The 19,674-nt window shown below is 42.6% G+C and overlaps 1 long non-coding RNA gene across 1 annotated transcript in view; it reads left to right on the top strand.

Annotated features, from left to right (window-relative positions):
- The first annotated feature begins 1,883 nt into the window (after positions 1-1,883).
- LOC138956929 (uncharacterized) overlaps positions 1,884-19,674 on the top strand; it is a 26,056-nt gene continuing 8,265 nt past the window's right edge. Inside the window, exons 1-2 of the long non-coding RNA XR_011452870.1 lie at positions 1,884-2,020; positions 16,438-16,648. This is a non-coding gene — a long non-coding RNA (uncharacterized lncRNA). The remainder of the gene's footprint in view (positions 2,021-16,437; positions 16,649-19,674) is intronic.

Genomic DNA, 19,674 nt, shown 5'->3' on the forward strand with positions numbered 1-19,674 from the left:
AAAGAAAGGAGAATATTAGCTCTGGTTAACATAATTTACTCTGCACTGTTGGCATACCAACTTCTAACTTTAGAAGTTAGAACAAAAAACACGATCCTGACTCATCTGTTAGGTTCTTTAATTTCTTGTTTGTGTATGTGTGTGTGTGTGTGTGTGTGTGTGTGTGTGTGTGTGTGTGTGTGTGTGTGTGTATGTGTGTGTGTGTGTGTGTGTGTGTGTGTGTGTGTGTGTGTGTGTGTGTGTGTGTGTGTGTGTTTTGTATTGTTTTGTTTTCTGCCTCGATAGCTTTTTGTGGCATTCCTTTAAGTTTGAATCAGTAAACAACAGGAAGCGAAGCCTTCAAGACTCCCGTAAGAAATCGACAAACAGTAACACAAACTCAATCACTCTGTCACACACACACACACACACACACACACACACACACACACACACACACACACACACACACACACACGCACACCCACACACACACGCACACACACAAACACACAGAGTTAAAACTAACGCATCATATCTCCTCCATGTATAATTTTCAAAAGAAGGAAAACAGATAAAATGGCTGTGTATGTGTTGTTGGTGTCGTTCTCCCTGAATGAGATATTGTGCAATCCCCCCCACACACACACACGCACACACACAGCACAGGCGCGTGAAGACATTTTTTATGTCCACCTTATACGCACGTTTTTCCTGCATAGTGTCGTCAGTCTATGTCTCTACCTTATTTTTTAAGGGAGGCGTGTTTAAAGAAAAACAAAAACCGTTATGTAGACTGGCTTTAAGAAGGACTGTTAACGTAAACTACCTTGTCTACTCTGCACAATGTCGACGCAAATCTTCAGCGGAAAAAAACAATACACTGTTTCCCCTCTGAGTATGGAATGGGAAAATCGATGGAGGTGTATTCACCACTGCGTCAAACTGAAGTATTTTAAAAGGTTGTGCTCGCACACTGCCGCTTTGTAAGGTAAGCCACTGGCGACATTCGAGTACGTGCGAGCGCATGATATAGGGGCAGACATCCAGCAATGCGGAAACGAAACTGTCTTTATTCAGGTTATAACTGTGCATGGCCTCAAGAATACATTGTGCTGACAGAGAGAGACAACCGCATTATAACACACCTTTAGGGGTACCAACAGTTATCTCCTCAATAAGAACAGTGTTGGAACATGTCAACACAAATCTGCACATGTGTGTGGATAATCTTCAAGATACGTGAGCTGTTCCATAATTATTTAGAATCTCAGAAACGGAAACACATAACAACAATTTAACTTGGCCGTTTTGTGGAACGGTCCTTCCCCAGCCGACACCCAACTGGCCATTCTCTCAAACGACCTCATTCCAGCAACAACATTATATCGTCTGCAAATGATAATACAAATTATTCTACCAAATCTGGATTTAAAACTACGCCATGTTTACCAAACCTAATAATTGTCAGGGCCAGTTTATTCATAAACAAATAAAATAAGATTAGGCTACAAACATTACTCTGTTTAACTCCCGTATTGCATTGCACACAATCACTCAATATAGCACCAGAGAGAGAGAGAGAGAGAGAGAGAGAGAGAGAGAGAGAGAGAGAGAGAGAGAGAGAGAGAGAGAGAGAGAGAGAGAGAGAGAGAGAGAGAGTGAGAGAGAGAAACAGAGAGACAGAGAGAGAGAGACAGAGAGAGAGAGAGAGAGAGACAGAGAGAGAGAGACATAGAGAGACACAGAGAGAGACACAGAGACAGAGACAGAGAGACACAGAGACACAGAGACACAGAGAGGCAGAGAGGCAGAGAGACAGAGAGACAGAGACAGAGAGAGAAAGAGAGGGATGACACGACGTGTCGGTGTGTACTTGCAGTCTAGTCATATGAGTGCTTTTGTCGGGTTCGCTATTGATCAGTTATATGTCAGTTGTGCTCACAATCCAGGTCGACTTCTCAGGAACGCTGTCGTTAATCGTCCATTGCATTCAGATTAACGATTCACAAGTGTCGCCAGTCTTCATTTCTTAGTCGAGGTAAGATACTCTCATGTACATACATGTTATCACAGAGTGGTCCATTATTCGGCGCAATGTGTCCAACATAAGCGACATCTTCTTCAAACACCATCTAAAGCATTCGTTCCCGTATTATTTAATGCCAACTGTATATGCCATTAGAGACACTTTACTTTGCATGTGTACACGTTTTAGTTATGTACACACTTTGGACAAAAAGGGAACGTTCATTTTGCTTTTCAGAGACAGCTATCGTCGCTGTGTACCTTTCAAAACAAGTGTGTGCATGTACAATGCAAGTTTGGATATAGCAGTTGCAAAGAAATTATTGAAGACAATCAATGTTGATTAACTGGCTAGTCCATTTACACGAGTACTCATGTTGAAATGAAGCGTTGGTAGTAGGGGAGACCGGGCACCTTAGGCCATTTTTTAAAATGTTCCTTCTTAATTACTCATTAATGAATGGACACAGAAGACTAACATTTGTTGAATACAAACTTTAATCACTCAATAACACAAAGAACAAACAAATGAGTGTATAACTCGAGCACTTTTGGCTAATTAAATGTTCAAAATCACAACCCTTTAATGAACCTGCACAAAAGGCTGGGGAAACTCGGATCATCTGTGACATAAAATCACAAATCATAACTGTCAAATCAAAAATAGTAGATTTGTTTTCTTCACTATCTTCAGACAGTATCCATGTATCTAAAACTAACAATAACAAGAAAAACAATTGATTACATGACTCGCATTTTGTACCTCCGCCCCTCCCTGAACCACCTTACCCCATAGAAGAGAGATAAAATGTAAGTGTTACGCCCTCACGGCAAAGCCATTAGGGGCATGTTACACGGGAAAACCCGGCTTTGTATGAAATTAAGAATAAAAATGCGGGGGGGGGGGGGGTAGGGGTGTCACGAAGTGGTTTGCATGTGAATTTATTATGCGTGTTCTGCCCTTTTGCACTGTCTCTACCCTTTCACACCAAACACTTCAAAAACAGACTTTGGGAGGATGCAGGCTCATTATTTCCTCAACCAAAAACAACATACTTCTTCACTTTAAATACATCAATACGAACAACTTTTCAACACACAGCTCGCACAATCTTCCAGCTTTCACTCAAGGCATGTAAATACATATTATAACAATTCTTTCTCAAATATAGATTAGCGCACACAAGAAGGTACCAACAGACACTCACGAGTTCGTCTCACGGCTCACTGCATGTCGCCAGTTCACTTACTTGTCCCGCTGAATCGTCGTAGAATAATGAAATCGGATGCCAACACACAGAGATGCTAACACACACCTTTCGCTGAAGATGCCAACACACACCTTCCCTGAAGATGCCAACCCGCACCTTTCTCTGAAGATGCCAACACACATCTCATGGAAGATGCCCACACACACCTTCCAGGTTTCTCCCCGAGAAACCCTTCCGCCCGTAGCGGAAACAACCGTCGTCAGCTACGACCGGTCTCGATGAAGACTCCACTCGTCTAGTCATCTGCGCAGAGGTGGTCCCTTGCTTCCACCGTCGTCTAGCGCTTCTCTCGTGTAAGGTCCCTCCCTTATACGCCATGGAAATCCCTCATGGAAACTCCTAAAGAATTTAACCAAGTCTTAATACAACATTCTCTAAAACCATCTCTTCTTCCAAACGTTCATGTACCACTCATACATTCTCGTTCATTCCACGTTCACATTCCGTACAGATTCAATATCCAAACTAACACTTAATCAATGAATAACACTCCCCATACAAAGCATGACCGTCTTAAACATAACATAAATGCGTAGCAATTATGTTCAAGAAATTCCCCATGAAAAACCGTGAAACAATTACATCAAGAATTCTCTCAACGCTTCACACTAAGATTGGGTGCACTTTATACACACTAACCGTTACGCCCCAGCTATGTATTCCAACGTCAATAATATACACCATAGTAAATCATTTACCTTAAGAGACCCGTCTCTTGAAAGAGTACTTGTTCCCAGAACAAGTCTGACACACGCTGAACAACCTTCCCGGTTGGAAATCTCACACGCTGTGACGTTATTTACCTCAGACCAGCTACATGTCTCAAACACAACTCACATCAAGCTAAGCCAGTTTTGCGTGCAACACCCGAAACACGTGAATAACGCTAGTCCGGTCAGCTACCCTCGCCTGTACAACATTTAGGGAGGTTAAAAACACGACGTGGTTTCACCTCACAAATATGCTACTCACATCTTTGTGACATCCCCCTTCCCGGGGAAAAAAGAAAATTCTTGAGTTTTCTTTTGATCAAAACAACCTTCTTTTTCCACACATCCCATAAACCTGTGGTATGCTCTGATCTACGAATGACCTGGACAAAATGTCTGTCAACGTATTCCTGTCTCATGCTATTGGATGAACCTCGAATGCTAATTCTTGCAGTTAAGGACACCACCGCATCACATGTTTTGAAAATGTCTACCATCTTTCCAAACACCTGTGCCATATCATCCTTATGACTATCTGTCAAACCAGGATCAACAACATTATCTCCGCTTGTCTCTTCCTTCCCCTTAGGCAATGTAGGTAACGGCAACGTTTTCCTCTCCTCAGTCAGAGGTAACACTGCAACATTTGCCTCTCCACCTTCACTTGGGAAAACATCATGACTGCCCCAGTCAGATCTCAGTGGAATGTCTTCGCGATACCCACTACTTACTTCCTCAACATCAACAACCTTCTCTGCACAAACTGCATACTTCTCATCCTCTCGTGACACACTCAACACCTCTTCCAATGTCTCATCTTCTCTCAGCAAACTTTTCAGATCCTCCTCGTTAACCGTCAAATCAGGAGTAACCACATTTTTCAATGGCACCGGGAAATCCTGCAGTTTCTTTTTGGCTTTTGCCCTACTCGTACCACACACGACCTTCTCAAGTACCACCTCTTCAGTGATTTTCTTGTGACTTACATCAGCACACAATCCAACACCCTGCGTATTCCCAAGGAATAAATCTACTCTGGGTACCACACCCCGAAGATTACCTATCACTAGGTCAGCGACTGGGTCTGTGAGCACACAACATTTCAACTTTCCCTGAAAATATGGGGTATCGACAACCACTTCCGCCAATGAATACAAATCAATCCGTCCACTAAAACCCTTCACTTTTTGAACCTCTCCCTTTATGTACTGGCTTGGTAAGACCAACGACTTCCTTACCCCAGCTACATTAGCTCCTGTGTCTCTCAGTACTGAAACTTGCTTCCCATTAACGAGACCTTCCGCTAATGGCAACGACCCGAATGCTGCCGAGCTTACCAACACTCCAGCGTCCTGACAATCCGCTACCGACTTCGCTGAATATGCTACCTGAATACATTCTCTAGCGTAATGGCCCAAATGCCCACATCTGTAACATGTGTCCTGATTCTGCTGTTCAGTACCTGTACCTCTAGTACTTCCTTGCTGCCATCCTCTTCTACCCGGCCTACGATCATTTCCTCTGCCTTGAAACCTGGTATTTCTGCTCATACCCTCCTGTCTTCTGCCACTATCTCCTTGACCACGACTGTAAGACTGTCCTGATCCACGATTCTGATTGAACGCTACGTTTCCAGTCCCCAAAGGATTTACTTGACTCTTTCTGGCCAAAGATTTATTCGGATGGGCTGATTTGTACATTTCTGCGCTAGCAATCATGTCTTTTGAATTTTTACAATCACGTTCTTTCAAAAAGACTGCCAAATCAGTGCATACACTGGTAAGAATCTGTTCACACAACACAAAATCAAACAATGCTTCATATGAGGATTCTATATCCGACAACCTCAACCAACGGTTGAACAAATGCGTCATCCTTGTTACGTATGTGCCAAAACTTTCATCTGCCTCCGGCTTCGTACTGCGAAATTTCTCCCGAAATCCCTCTCGAGTGCACTGAAACTTCTTCAACAACTCTTTCTTCAAGTCTTCATACGACAAAGTACCCGTTGAAAACAATGAATGAAACAATGACAAAGCTCCACCCTCCAGATAAGCTGATAAGTATGTAGCCCACTCTGAATCATTCCATTTGTTCGCCTTTGCATGCGTTTCAAATCTGAACAAGAAACTGTCAATGTCATCTTTATCTTCCTTGAACATGGGGAGTTTGGGGTACTGGGGCCTAATGCCGGGACCTGATCTTCCACCCGCATTTCCACCCGTACCTTGCTGCGCTTCTGCTTTCTTAAACTCCAAATCCATTTTCCTCGCTTCAGTATCTGCTTCTAGCCTCTTTGCATCCAATTCCATTTCTAACTTTCTTGTCTCAGCCTCAGTTTCTAATCTTCTTGTCTCAGCCTCAGCTTCTATCTTCTTTACTTCGGTTTCCTGTTTTTTTGCTTCGGCCTCAGCTTCTATCTTCTTTGCCTCAACCTCAGCTTCAGCTTGTGCCTTCTTTGCCTCAGCCTCAGCTGCTACTTTCTTTGCTTCCCTTTCCTGAATTCTCTCTTCTCTATCCATATGATCTTGAGCAAACTTAAATAAAGCTTCTGCCTTTAAACCATGCTTCTCTCCCAATGCCAAATAATGATCATATGTGCTACCACCAGTATCACTATGCTCAGCCATCTTTACAATGTCAAAATATCAAAGTAATCTCAAAGTAATACAATGGATCAAGTAACACCAGTTCACAAAATTGTTTTAAGTATCAAAAAGTTGTATCATACACCAGTTTCTCGCAATACTAAACACACACAAAAGAGTATCATAAAATACTAAACTAAAAGAAATCTTGTGCCTTTTTAAAAACAATCCTTAAATTGTTTACTACTTAACTATTTACACAACCAGTCTCAAAAATAAACAATAAACTTAATAGGGTCCAAAAAAACAAAATTATAATTTGGAAAATATCAGATTAAACAATCAATAGCAGCTTCAAACACTTGTCAATCAATGTCAAACTTAAACTAACAACTTTAGAACATCAACAACAACAAAAATAAAAAAATAAATTAACTGGAAATTTCAAAGTTTCTCAAACCCAAATAACACACTTTAAATGAAAATTTCAATTCCACACACCACTAACCAGCGTCAGATCCTTTAAGGAAAATCAATCGCCAGAGCAAACCCAAAACAAAATTTAAATGTTCACAACAACAACAACAAAAAATTTACCCAAAAATTTGTCCAAGTACAAATGCTTACAAATTACTACTAACCAAAAAAAAAAATTAAAACAAAAAAACCCACCAACTTTCCCCCAAACCAACAACTAAATATCAAACACTAGTATAGGGGAGATAATCACCCTATTACTAATCCAACTACAAATAGGAACAACACTAATAATAAACAAAAACCTTTCCAAGCCAGAGTACACACTAAAAAAAAATATCAGAGTCCAAACAAAAACAAAATTTCAGAATTTATACACACAAAAAATGGCACACCCTATACTATTTTATTTAAAATAAGCCTGCACCTCAACGACAACAATCATACACAACAATCAATCCAAGATAGAATCTAAGAAAAATAGTTTTCCAAAAAACTTATAGTAAAGGGAGCTAGAATTTAGATAGAAAGATAGATAATAAATACACAGAAAAGGAAGCAAACAGAATCTAAGGCCCTCTCTACGTAAGAACTATACAACTACGTAGACCCCTAGAGCTGGAGAGGGGGTTGTCCAATAACATACACATAAACAAACACTACAACACGCAAAGTATCAAAGTATGTATAATTAGCTACACTAAGGCACTTCTTTCTCAATTTCTCAATTTTCTCCAATGAAAGGGAAACAACTGCTTTTTAACTAGCACAAAAATCTATCCTTAGAAACAAAAACCTATTTAGGGCTAAATCGGGGTCACCACTGTCACGAAGTGGTTTGCATGTGAATTTATTATGCGTGTTCTGCCCTTTTGCACTGTCTCTACCCTTTCACACCAAACACTTCAAAAACAGAATTTGGGAGGATGCAGGCTCATTATTTCCTCAACCAAAAACAACATACTTCTTCACTTTAAATACATCAATACGAACAACTTTTCAACACACAGTTCGCACAATCTTCCAGCTTTCACTCAAGGCATGTAAATACATATTATAACAATTCTTTCTCAAATATAGATTAGCGCACACAAGAAGGTACCAACAGACACTCACGAGTTCGTCTCACGGCTCACTGCATGTCGCCAGTTCACTTACTTGTCCCGCTGAATCGTCGTAGAATAATGAAATCGGATGCCAACACACAGAGATGCTAACACACACCTTTCGCTGAAGATGCCAACACACACCTTCCCTGAAGATGCCAACCCGCACCCTTCTCTGAAGATGCCAACACACATCTCATGGAAGATGCCCACACACACCTTCCAGGTTTCTCCCCGAGAAACCCTTCCGCCCGTAGCGGAAACAACCGTCGTCACCCAGCCAGCAAGACATTAGCGGCCGATAATCGGCCGAACACCCTTCAAAAAGTCGGGCCGGTGACGTCAAAACATACGACGCGGGTGTTGGCCCGACTAACTTTTGCAAAGAGGCAACGAGGCGGCCGACAGGCGGCCGAATACCTGTACTATGGCGGCACGCATCCGGTCCGATGTTAATCGGCCCGATGACTTGTTGGACCTGCGGCCCGACACCTTATGCCGACATCGGGAAGATATCGATTTCAGCGGGAAGACATCGGGACGATGTCGGCCCGCAGGTCCAACAAGCCATCGGGCCGATTAACATCGGACCGGATGCGTGCCGCCATAGTACAGGTGTTCGGCCGCCTGTCGGCCGCCTCTTTGCCTCTTTGCAAAAGTTAGTCGGGCCAACACCCGCGTCGTATCTTTTGACATCACCGGCCCGACTTTTTGAAGGGTGTTCGGCCGATTATCGGCCGCTAATGTCTTGCTGGCTGGGTGCAGCTACAGCAGTATGTACCCCCCCCCCCCCGCCCCCCAAGTGTAACAGTGCAAAATTCACTTAAAGCTACAGCTACAGCAGTACAACCCCCCCCCCCCCCCCAGTGTTACAGTGGAAAACAAACCTACAGATACAGATACAGCAGTATGTACAACCCCCTCCCCCCCCCCCCCAGTGTAACAGTGCAAAACACAACACCAGCTACAGATACAGCAGTATGTAGACCCCCCCCCCGCCCTCACTGTAACAGTACAAAACACACCTACAGCTACAGATACAGTCGTATGTACAACCCCCCCCCCCCCCTCAGTATTACAGTATAAAACACACCTACAGCAACAGATTCAGCATAGTGCAAAAATTACTTACAGCTACAGCCGTATGTACACCCCCATCCCCCTTAGTAACAGTACAAAACACACCTACAGCTCCAGTTACAGCAGTATGTATACCCCCCCCCCCCAATGTAACAGTGCAAAACACACTTACAGCTACAGATTCAGCAGTATGTACAACCCCCCCCCCCCCTCCCCCAACCCAAGTGTAACAGTGCAAAAAACACCTACAGCTACAGCAGTATGTACCCCCCCCCCAACTGTAACAGCACAAATCGCACCTACTGCTACAGATACAGCAGTGTGTACAACCCCCCCCCCCCCCCCAGTGTAACAGTGCAAAACACACCTACAGCATTAATATGTACAACCCCCAACCCCCCCCCCCCGCCCCCACTGTAACAGTACAAAACTCATTTACAGCTACAGATTCAAAATTATGTACACCCCCCTCCCCCCGCTGCCACCACTGTAACAGTACAAAACATACAACACTCCACCCCCTTCCCTCGTGTAGAGCGCAAAACACACCTAGAGCTACAGATACAGCAGTATACAACCCCAATCCCCCCCCCCCCCCCTGTGTGCAAAACACACCAACAGCTACAAAAACAGCAGTATGTTCAACCCCCCCCCCCCTACTGTAACAGTACATAACACACCTACAGCTACAGCTAGTTACATCTATGCTTGGCGCTGGTGGACAATATTCACTTTTTTGGCAAAAACCGCCAGTTTTGGCCAAAAAAGACAAAGATTTGGCCAAAACAACCCACACATTTGGCCAAATAAAATAGATTTGGCTATAACTTTTTTTTGGCCAAAACTTTCTATGTAAAAGTTTTGGCCAAAACTGTTTATGTTAGCTAAAACGGGAGATTTGGCCAAACTTCTGCCACGAAAAGATTTGGCGAAAAAAAGATTTGGCCAAACAAAAAAGATTTGGCCAAATCTTCACTTTTTGGCCAAATCTTTTTTGTTTGGCTAAATCTTTTTTGGGCCAAATCTTTTGTATTTTCTGGCGCTGGTGGACAATATTCACTTTTTTGGCCAAATCTCTTTTTGGCCAAAACTTTGCTTTTTTGGCCAAAACTTTGCTTTTTTGGCCAATACCGCCAGTTTTGGCCAAAAAAGTGTGTTTTGGGCAAAATAAGTGAATATTGTCCACCAGCGCCAAGCAGCTTGGCGCTGGTGAACAATATTCACTTTTTGGGCCAAAAACGCACTTTTTTGGCCAAAACTGGCGTTTTTGGCCAAAACTGGCGTTTTTGGCCGAAACTATACTTTTTTGGCCAAAACTTTGCTTTTTTGGCCCAAAATGTACGTTTTTGGCCAAAAAGTGTGTTTTTGGCCGAAAAAGTGAATATTGTCCACCAGCGCCAAGCAGCTTGGCGCTGGTGGACAATATTCACTATTTTGGCCAAAAACACACTTTTTTGGCCAAAACTGGTGGTTTTGGCCAAAACTGGCGGTTTGGGCCAAAACTGGCGTTTTTGGCCAAAACTATACTTTTTTGGCCAAAACATTGCTTTTTTGGCCAAAACCGCCAGTTTTGGCCAAAAAAGTGTGTTTTGGGCAAAAAAAGGGAATATTGTCCACCAGCGCCAAGCAGCTTGGCGCTGGTGAACAATATTCACTTTTTTGGCCAAAAACGCACTTTTTTGGCCAAAACTGGCGGTTTTGGCCAAAACTGGCGTTTTTGGCCAAAACTATACTTTTTTGGCCAAAACTTTGCTTTTTTGGCCAAAAATGTACGTTTTTGGCCAAAAAAGTGTGTTTTTGGCCAAAAACACACTTTTTTGGCCAAAACTGGTGGTTTTGGCCAAAACTGGCGGTTTTGGCCAAAACTGGCGTTTTTGGCCAAAACTATACTTTTTTGGCCAAAACTATACTTTTTTGGCCAAAACTTTGCTTTTTTGGCCAAAACTGGCGTTTTTGGCCAAAAAAATGAATATTGTCCATCAGCGCCAAGGGGTACTCAAAGATTTGGCCAAAAAATGAAGTTTTGGCCAAAACTATTTTTTGGCCAAAACTTTCAATGCAAAAGTTTTGGCCAAAAAAATATTTGGCCAAATCTAAAACATTTGGCCAAAAAAGTGAAGATTTGGCCAAATGTTTTAGATTTGGCCAAAACTTTGCACTTAAAAGTTTTGGCCAAAACATGGGTTTCTTTGGCCAATAATGTACGTTTTTGGCCAAAAAAGTGTGTTTTTGGCCAAAAAAGTGAATATTGTCCACCAGCGCCAAGCATATACATCAGTATGCACACCCCATCCCCCCCCCCCCCAAGTGTAACAGTACAAAACACACCTACAGCTACAGATTCAGCAGTATGTACAACCCCCTCGCCCCCCCCCCCCCCCCCCCCAGTGTCACTGTGCAGAACACACATACAGCTACAGATTCAGCAGTTAGTATGTACACCCCCCCCCCCCCCCCAAGTGTGTAACAGTGCAAAACACACCACCAGCTACAGATAGATCAGTATGTACACCCCCCCCCCCCCCCAAGTGTTACAATGCAATACACGTCACACCTACAGCTACAGATACATCAGTATGTACACCCCCCCCCCCCAAGTGTAACAGTGCAAACCACACTTACAGCTACAGATTCAGCAGTATGTACTCCACCCCCCCCCCCCCCAGTGTAACAGTGCAAAAATCACTAACAGCTACAGCAGTATGTACCCCCCTCCCCCTACAGCTACAGAAGTATGTTACCCCCCCCCCCCCTGTAACAGGACAATACACACCTACATCTACAGCAGTATGTCCACACACCCCCCCCCCCCCCCACTGTAACGAGACAAAACACACCTACATCTATATTTACAGCAGTGTGTACAACACCCCCCTCCCCCACTGTAACAGGACAAAACACACCTACATCTACATATACAGAATAAGATACAGCAGTATGTACTTCCCCCCCCTCACTGTAACAGCAAAACTAACATTGAGAGCCAAAAAAACCGAAATCACTTACTCGCTCCATCCGTCGGTTGTCCTCGAGTTGACGTCTGAATCTGATTGTCATTGCCAAGAGCCTGACTCACTGGCTACACAACTATTCTCACCGCCACCACGTGGCACTGGGACCAGCACTCAGATTGAGATCCCGAGGCGACATTCGTCTCGGATAACATATCATCAATGTGCTGTCCAACATTCCCAAAAATGTCTCTTCTTTCGATATTAACTTGAACTAAGAAAACAAATAAAATTCGCTCACGCGGGAAAGCAGCAGCCATTTGCACACTCAATCTTGTTTACCGTAAGGAAAGCTATTTGAATATTTCAAGTAAATGATGGCGTATTTTTAAAATGTAAAACTCATGATTTGAGCTCATGCTGTATTTGATTGCAAATATGCAAATAAAACTTACAATTAATTATCCTACTCCTATGTGAAAAAGTCAACAAATATGAATAATTTAGTTTCGCATTTGCATGGTCAGTCTCATAATGTCACGCCGTTGCTGGACCGACGCTTGAACAGGGGACGTAACAAATGTTAAAATAATGATCATCAATTTGTTATCTCCCGTAACTCTGCATAATTTTATCGACAGCAACATTGCGTCGGGCCGATGTCGGGGTTTATTACGTACATTTGCCGAGTTTTACACACAGTCAAACGGTATCGGCGCGACAACGGACGACGACACACGACATATGACGACGTCACCCGACTGAAATCGTCAGTCGGCCGACGAAAGCTTGCTAGCTGGGCAGCTACGACCGGTCTCGATGAAGACTCCACTCGTCTAGTCATCTGCGCAGAGGTGGTCCCTTGCTTCCACCGTCGTCTAGCGCTTCTCTCGTGTAAGGTCCCTCCCTTATACGCCATGGAAATCCCTCATGGAAACTCCTAAAGAATTTAACCAAGTCTTAATACAACATTCTCTAAAACCATCTCTTCTTCCAAACGTTCATGTACCACTCATACATTCTCGTTCATTCCACGTTCACATTCCGTACAGATTCAATATCCAAACTAACACTTAATCAATGAATAACACTCCCCATACAAAGCATGACCGTCTTAAACATAACATAAATGCGTAGCAATTATGTTCAAGAAATTCCCCATGAAAAACCGTGAAACAATTACATCATGAATTCTCTCAACGCTTCACACTAAGATTGGGTGCACTTTATACACACTAACCGTTACGCCCCAGCTATGTATTCCAACGTCAATAATATACAACATAGTAAATCATTTACCTTAAGAGACCCGTCTCTTGAAAGAGTACTTGTTCCCAGAACAAGTCTGACACACGCTGAACAACCTTCCCGGTTGGAAATCTCACACGCTGTGACGTTATTTACCTCAGACCAGCTACATGTCTCAAACACAACTCACATCAAGCTAAGCCAGTTTTACGTGCAACACCCGAAACACGTGAATAACGCTAGTCCGGTCAGCTACCCTCGCCTGTACAACATTTAGGGAGGTTAAAAACACGACGTGGTTTCACCTCACAAATATGCTACTCACTTTACCCCATAGAAGAGAGATAAAATGTAAGTGTTACGCCCTCACGGCAAAGCCATTAGGGGCATGTTACACGGGAAAACCCGGCTTTGTATGAAATTAAGAATAAAAATGCGGGGGGGGGGGGGGGGGGGGGTAGGGGGAGTAAGTCAGCTGGCTGCCAGCTGCTAGAGGAGACCTGAAATGGGCTAGGGACCGGGTTGGGTCGTCTTGGGTCTGTGCTGAAATGTTTACTTTATTGGCTGTTGGCCGAACGGACACCCGGGCTTCATATTGTTGCATGCATTCTTGTTTCCAAGGCCTGAGGCTTTCGCTGTGACCCTGGGATCTTTACCGTGCGCATGGGTGCACACGGGGGTGTTCGGACACCGAGGAGAGTCTGCACAAATTTGACTCTGGGACACACATCCCGCGCCGAACTTGGGGGTTGAACCCACGCTGATAGTAACAACATAAAACTCCCTCCCTTTTAAGTCCCCAAACAAGACATGTTCAAGACCCTGTTTTCTAAGATATTCTGTTCATAACATCTGTAAGTTTACCCCCATTTTCAAGACCTGATTTTCTCAGGGTTGTGTAGGTCTTAAAATGAGGATTACACTACCTATGAACCCGTCTCTGCACCCCACCCCCCCACGAAAAAAAAATGGAAAAAAAGCTGTTCCAGCTTCATAAAGTAATGTTCAAGAGAACTCCTCATGTCACCTGTATCAATCCATTTTATTAGTCAACCCTAAGAATTGTTCACATATTTAAACTGACCCCCAATTAACCTCCCCCCCACACCATCGCTAGCCTAATATACTAAACATCCACCAAATTTTGAAGAAATGTTTTTATTTTTTTTATTTAAACAAAAACCAATTTAATTACAAATTATATTGACCAAGTTGCACATTTTGACTATTGTGATTATTTGTCGATTTTTCATTCGGCCTTCCGTTGTTATCTGGTCGACTTTGAGGGTGCCCTTACTTGAGCGGCGGTCACGTGATCCCTGTAGAAGAAATATTTAATCCAAAATGTGATCCTGAAGGTTAAGTGCACGGCCGGCAAATGAAGTTTTAAAAATGACACGGTCATTAATACTTTATTTTGGGTTTGAAATCTGTTGCAATAATTTGTTGGCCAAGTTGAAATTGAAGTCTGTAAGCAAGGTACAGGGTGACCCACCAAAAGCAACCTGTACTAATTACGTCATGAAGTTCATAGAGTACGTCAACGTCAGATGCTGGATCGACAGTTAACAATGTTTCGAGATTTTAGGTCATATGTCAATTAAATGACCTGACTTTGATGCTGTTTCCAACAACAACAAAATAGTCAATGCTCGGGGATCGACTAACTGTACCTGCAGGTTTGACATTGTGCGGTAGCTAAACTCTCCAGATTTCAATCCTCCATAGTTTTACCTACTGAAGGGACTCACATACAAAACCCAAACAGGGTCAGAGCATTTTCCATGAAGGAATGTGTTAATTACCTTAAAAAAGTGAGTGCGTCACTTGCAAGTGTGACTTAAACAGGAAGGGTGTCATCATGTCTGTCAGTTTGAGTCAGCAAATATTTTCTTTGTTGGTGTGAATTAGGTTTAGTGTGTGGCCGGAGGATCATTCCACAAAGTGTCTGGACCGTAGGACAAATGACCCGAATTCAATTTTCTCTCCAAACTGTGTTCCAAACAACCTGAACGTGCGACACTGTCATTGATTAAAACACGTTTTTGCATGGCGATTATCCTGAACGTGGCTGTATGTTTTGGTAACTGGTCAAGTCACCGATTGTTTGCACAGTTTTGTTTTATTATTATACTTACTCAGACCTTCAGCTCAAAACATTACAGTCTTGAAGGGTTTAAATTGGGTGAGTGTGACTATACCGCACCATGTACAATTTTGTATGGGTAGGTCGATCCTCGAAACATGGGATAGTTGTTTGAAGCAGAATACAAGTCAGACCATTTCAGCTACAAACTGGAAACGTCGCGACCTGTTCTTTCATTATCTGACGTATATGAATGCCAAATACCACGCGTTTTGCTCACCAGATGTAGACGTTAATAGCACTTGTACGGGATAGGGTCACCCTGTATTTATTTGTGTCAACAGTTCACTTCAAAAAACAGTGTTGTGCTCAACGTGTGCAGGCTACATACCCGCTCATGGCTTGAATAGCTTTGACTCACCACGTTTATGTTTGTTCAGTTGTACTGTCTCCACATAATTATGTACAATGCATAGAAACCATCGGCAGGGATTTAAACTGTACGCATACAATGGCATAGCACTGTTTACGCTTAATGTTGGTGTGAACACAGTCAACTCAAAAGCTCGATCCAAGCACACAGCTTTTTTTTCAGTTTCTCAGAAATTATTGCACCCTTCAACAAACTGGTGTTCTCTTTTTATAAGATGGACTGGTAATTTGTTGCATGTGATCCCGAGGCTTAGTGCATTGCATATTTTTGATAAAAACGATGCTGTGTTGTTATCGTACTGTTGTGGTGATCGTTGTACGTGCAGCTATTATTTATAGCATAACTTGCTTGTGTACTTGTGTGTGTGTGTGTGTGTGTGTGTGTGTGTGTGTGTGTGTGTGTGTGTGTGTGTGTGTGTGTGTGTGTGTGTGTGAATTGTGCGTTCATTTTTGGGTGAACATGTAACTTTTCGGCCAACAGGTTCACTACCATACCATGAATACCAACAAGCTACTAAGGATGTGTCTGCTGATGTTACTGATGCTTCCCACTAATGTCCACAGTTCAACTTTAGCAATCACTTGTTATATTGGACAACCTCCTTCTGTCACCTGCGATTTCAATACAAATGTGACTGCGACCCAACGAGACTTTGGCATGGCACGATACGACTCACCAAACGATGAAACCGGTAATTATTACATGCGTTATAATTTTTGTTTTAAAGAAAGGTATGTTGTTGGAACGTTCATTTATCAACAAATCAAAACGTTACGTTCAAAGATATATCGAACCAGTGGTCGTTTAAGTGCACATACAAACAATAAATAGAGAACACTTATCTTGACAAATACTCCAGCCCCTTGCACTTGAAGGAAAGACACATGCGATACGTATCGTATAAGCAGATTCGCTTTTTACATTTCGAGAACTGTGCCTTGCATACCTGTTTACATGACTTGTGATTTCTGGAGGTGAAGTAATGGTCACATTTGCGTTACGTTATCAGCTTATACATCGCCTTGTGACATTTTTGATAGGGCGGGATTTTGCCGAGGAGCCACACACTTATGACATTTTCATAACGCGGTTCAACTTAGCTCTGCACGACGAACGGCATTTCTCAGAGTAGACAATTGTTAAGCAGTGTCACTCTGTGTACGTATTCTTTTAGAAACACTTAAATTATGTGGTCCAAAGTGTTTCATGACTACTTCGTAAGTCAGTAACCTAATTGCGAGGACGAAAACTGAATCGAAGTCCGCCATCTTGTTTGAAGACTAGCGCCCCGTGCCGCGAGCAGACGGCATCACCGCATGGCCTCTCCGGATTGGTCAACTCGATCCGCGCTATTCAGTCAAAGATCCATAAGGAATAGAGCGAGTTTTAAGCCTATGATTTTATCGTAAGCCAACGCACAAGGCGCTGCAGATTCATAAGGCGTAACGCAAATGTGGCGATCTGCATATAACGCAGGTCGAACCGGGCCTCAAAAGCTCAAGAATGAATGTGTCAAAACAAGAGCCTTTCGTTTTGTTGTCAAAAAGCACCATCTGGTTCCTTGAAACCATCAACTGCTGCATGCCGATTGAAGATGGTAGCCTGGATCATAGCCTATTGGCCCAGCCGCTTATGCTTCTTGGATGCAATTGAAGTTGACTTTTACTCATCTCATGTGAAAACGTATATACATAATTAAGGAAAACATACTTAACATTAAGCGTTCCCCAAAATGTCACCAACAGCAAAGAAGAACCCAGGTGTCATTCCTCTCAGATGTCGAAAGGGCAGATGTTGATGCCGTTTAAGCAAGTATTGTCATTCAATAAAGTTGGCGTTTCAATAAAACAGATTCTGTGATTAATCAGAATGCCCCAACACATTACAACAATGTTCGGTCATCATTTCTCGTCGCTTTGCTCTTTTCGTCTTCAAGTAGGCTTTGATCGGGTGTCAATTGCACATAGACAGGGTTCCATTTGAAACTTTAAGGTCGTCATCATGGATTGACCCACGATCAAATTAAAATAATCGTGTTGATGTACACTCTGCAGCTCATTCCACGACGAAAGAGTTGTTCCCCGAGAAGAAATAGCCAGGTTCAATTGTTCGTGTTTCTATTCAGTAACAACTGCCGTCTGCTAAACCCGCGATTCAACAGCGTGCTTCGCGGTTCTAAAAGCGACGAGGGCATCAAACGCCGACCGAGTGAAGACAGATTTGTCACCCGTTGTTGATGTTCTTTTATTTACAAATTATACAAAAATACAGGAGTCACAGATTTTGGCTGAACAAACTTGGTATTAGTATTGAAGAAAAAGTTTGGCTTAATGCAAAAGAAACAACAACAGAAACCAGACTAAAAGAATTACAGTGGAAGATATTACACAATATATACCCAACCAATATTCTCCTCTTAAAAATGGGACTCGCAAATAATGATAAATGTCCATACTGTATTGAGCAAGTTGATTATATTGAACATTTCTTTTTCTATTGCAGTAAAATTCACCATTTGTGGAAGCATGTTGAAACATTGTTCTACAATCGATATAACATAGCAATTATTTTACAAGCAACAGATGTGCTGATTTATGTGCGAGATAAGAATGGTTTGACACATGAAATGTTTAAGTATCTTACCCATTTAATCTTGATTGGAAAAATGTGTATAAGTAAATTTAGATATGGGACACCCCTTGAAATATTATTTATTTTTCAAAGGGACTTAACCCTCAGGGGCCTGGTATAAGTTGAGTGTTAAAAAAGATTTGGTGTATTGGAAACTGAGCTGAACATTAGGAATAAATTTATGTTATGATTATTTTTATTTATTTATTTATTTGAACATATTAGTTTACTGATAAGGTTTATTGATTTAAAAAAATGGTACACATTTGAAAAGAAAAGACCTATGAAGAAGGTTTGCTCCAAGCCACACCAAAAAAAAAAAATATATATATATATAATAAAAAGGCAAAAAATAATTGTAGTAGCAAACCTGCATGCAACTGAGGTTTAAAAAAAAAAAGAAGAAAAAAAAAAAGAAAAAAAAAGAAGCACAGCCTGAGTCTTGCCAATGAGATAGGACTCAAGCCATGCCAGCGGTGGACCGGAGATGCCGTACAAAGTCTGAAGTCTATGGAGAAGCGTGACATGGTCAATCGTGTCGAACGCTGCAGAAAGGTCAAGTAGGGTGCGAATCATCCTGTATGATAAGTATGGATACCCCATGTGGAATGTGGATTTCAAGAAGGCTTCCGGTGGCAAGAGCCCGGATGACTGGATGAGCGCCAGTACCATCACCAGCACCTCTGACAACCGAGTAAGGCAAACGGATGACGTCACTCTCGGGTTCAACGAACAGAAGCTAGAATTGACTATCCATGGCAACACAGACAGGCGTCTTCAGATGACCTGGTCCTCCAGCGGACAGGAGTTCTTTCTCTTCTCTACCGTGCCATGGGACTCCACTAAGCCACCCCTCTCTTTGCCCTCGACGAAAAAGACGCACGAGGATATGGTTCAGGATCAGTTGCCCGTGTCATATAACAAAACCGAAGAAATACTCAGATTTTCGGGAAAAAACGACCGCTTGTGGATCTATTTCCCCGTAACGCACTATATGGTCGGTATGAGCGTGAAGAAGAACATCACAAAACCAGGGGAACTCACAAGTTTCACTTTAAACGTGACTATCAACGCAAACTGTAAAAC

This window comes from Littorina saxatilis, unplaced genomic scaffold, assembly GCF_037325665.1.
Source record: "Littorina saxatilis isolate snail1 unplaced genomic scaffold, US_GU_Lsax_2.0 scaffold_459, whole genome shotgun sequence".
In the NCBI taxonomy this organism is placed as follows: domain Eukaryota; kingdom Metazoa; phylum Mollusca; class Gastropoda; order Littorinimorpha; family Littorinidae; genus Littorina; species Littorina saxatilis.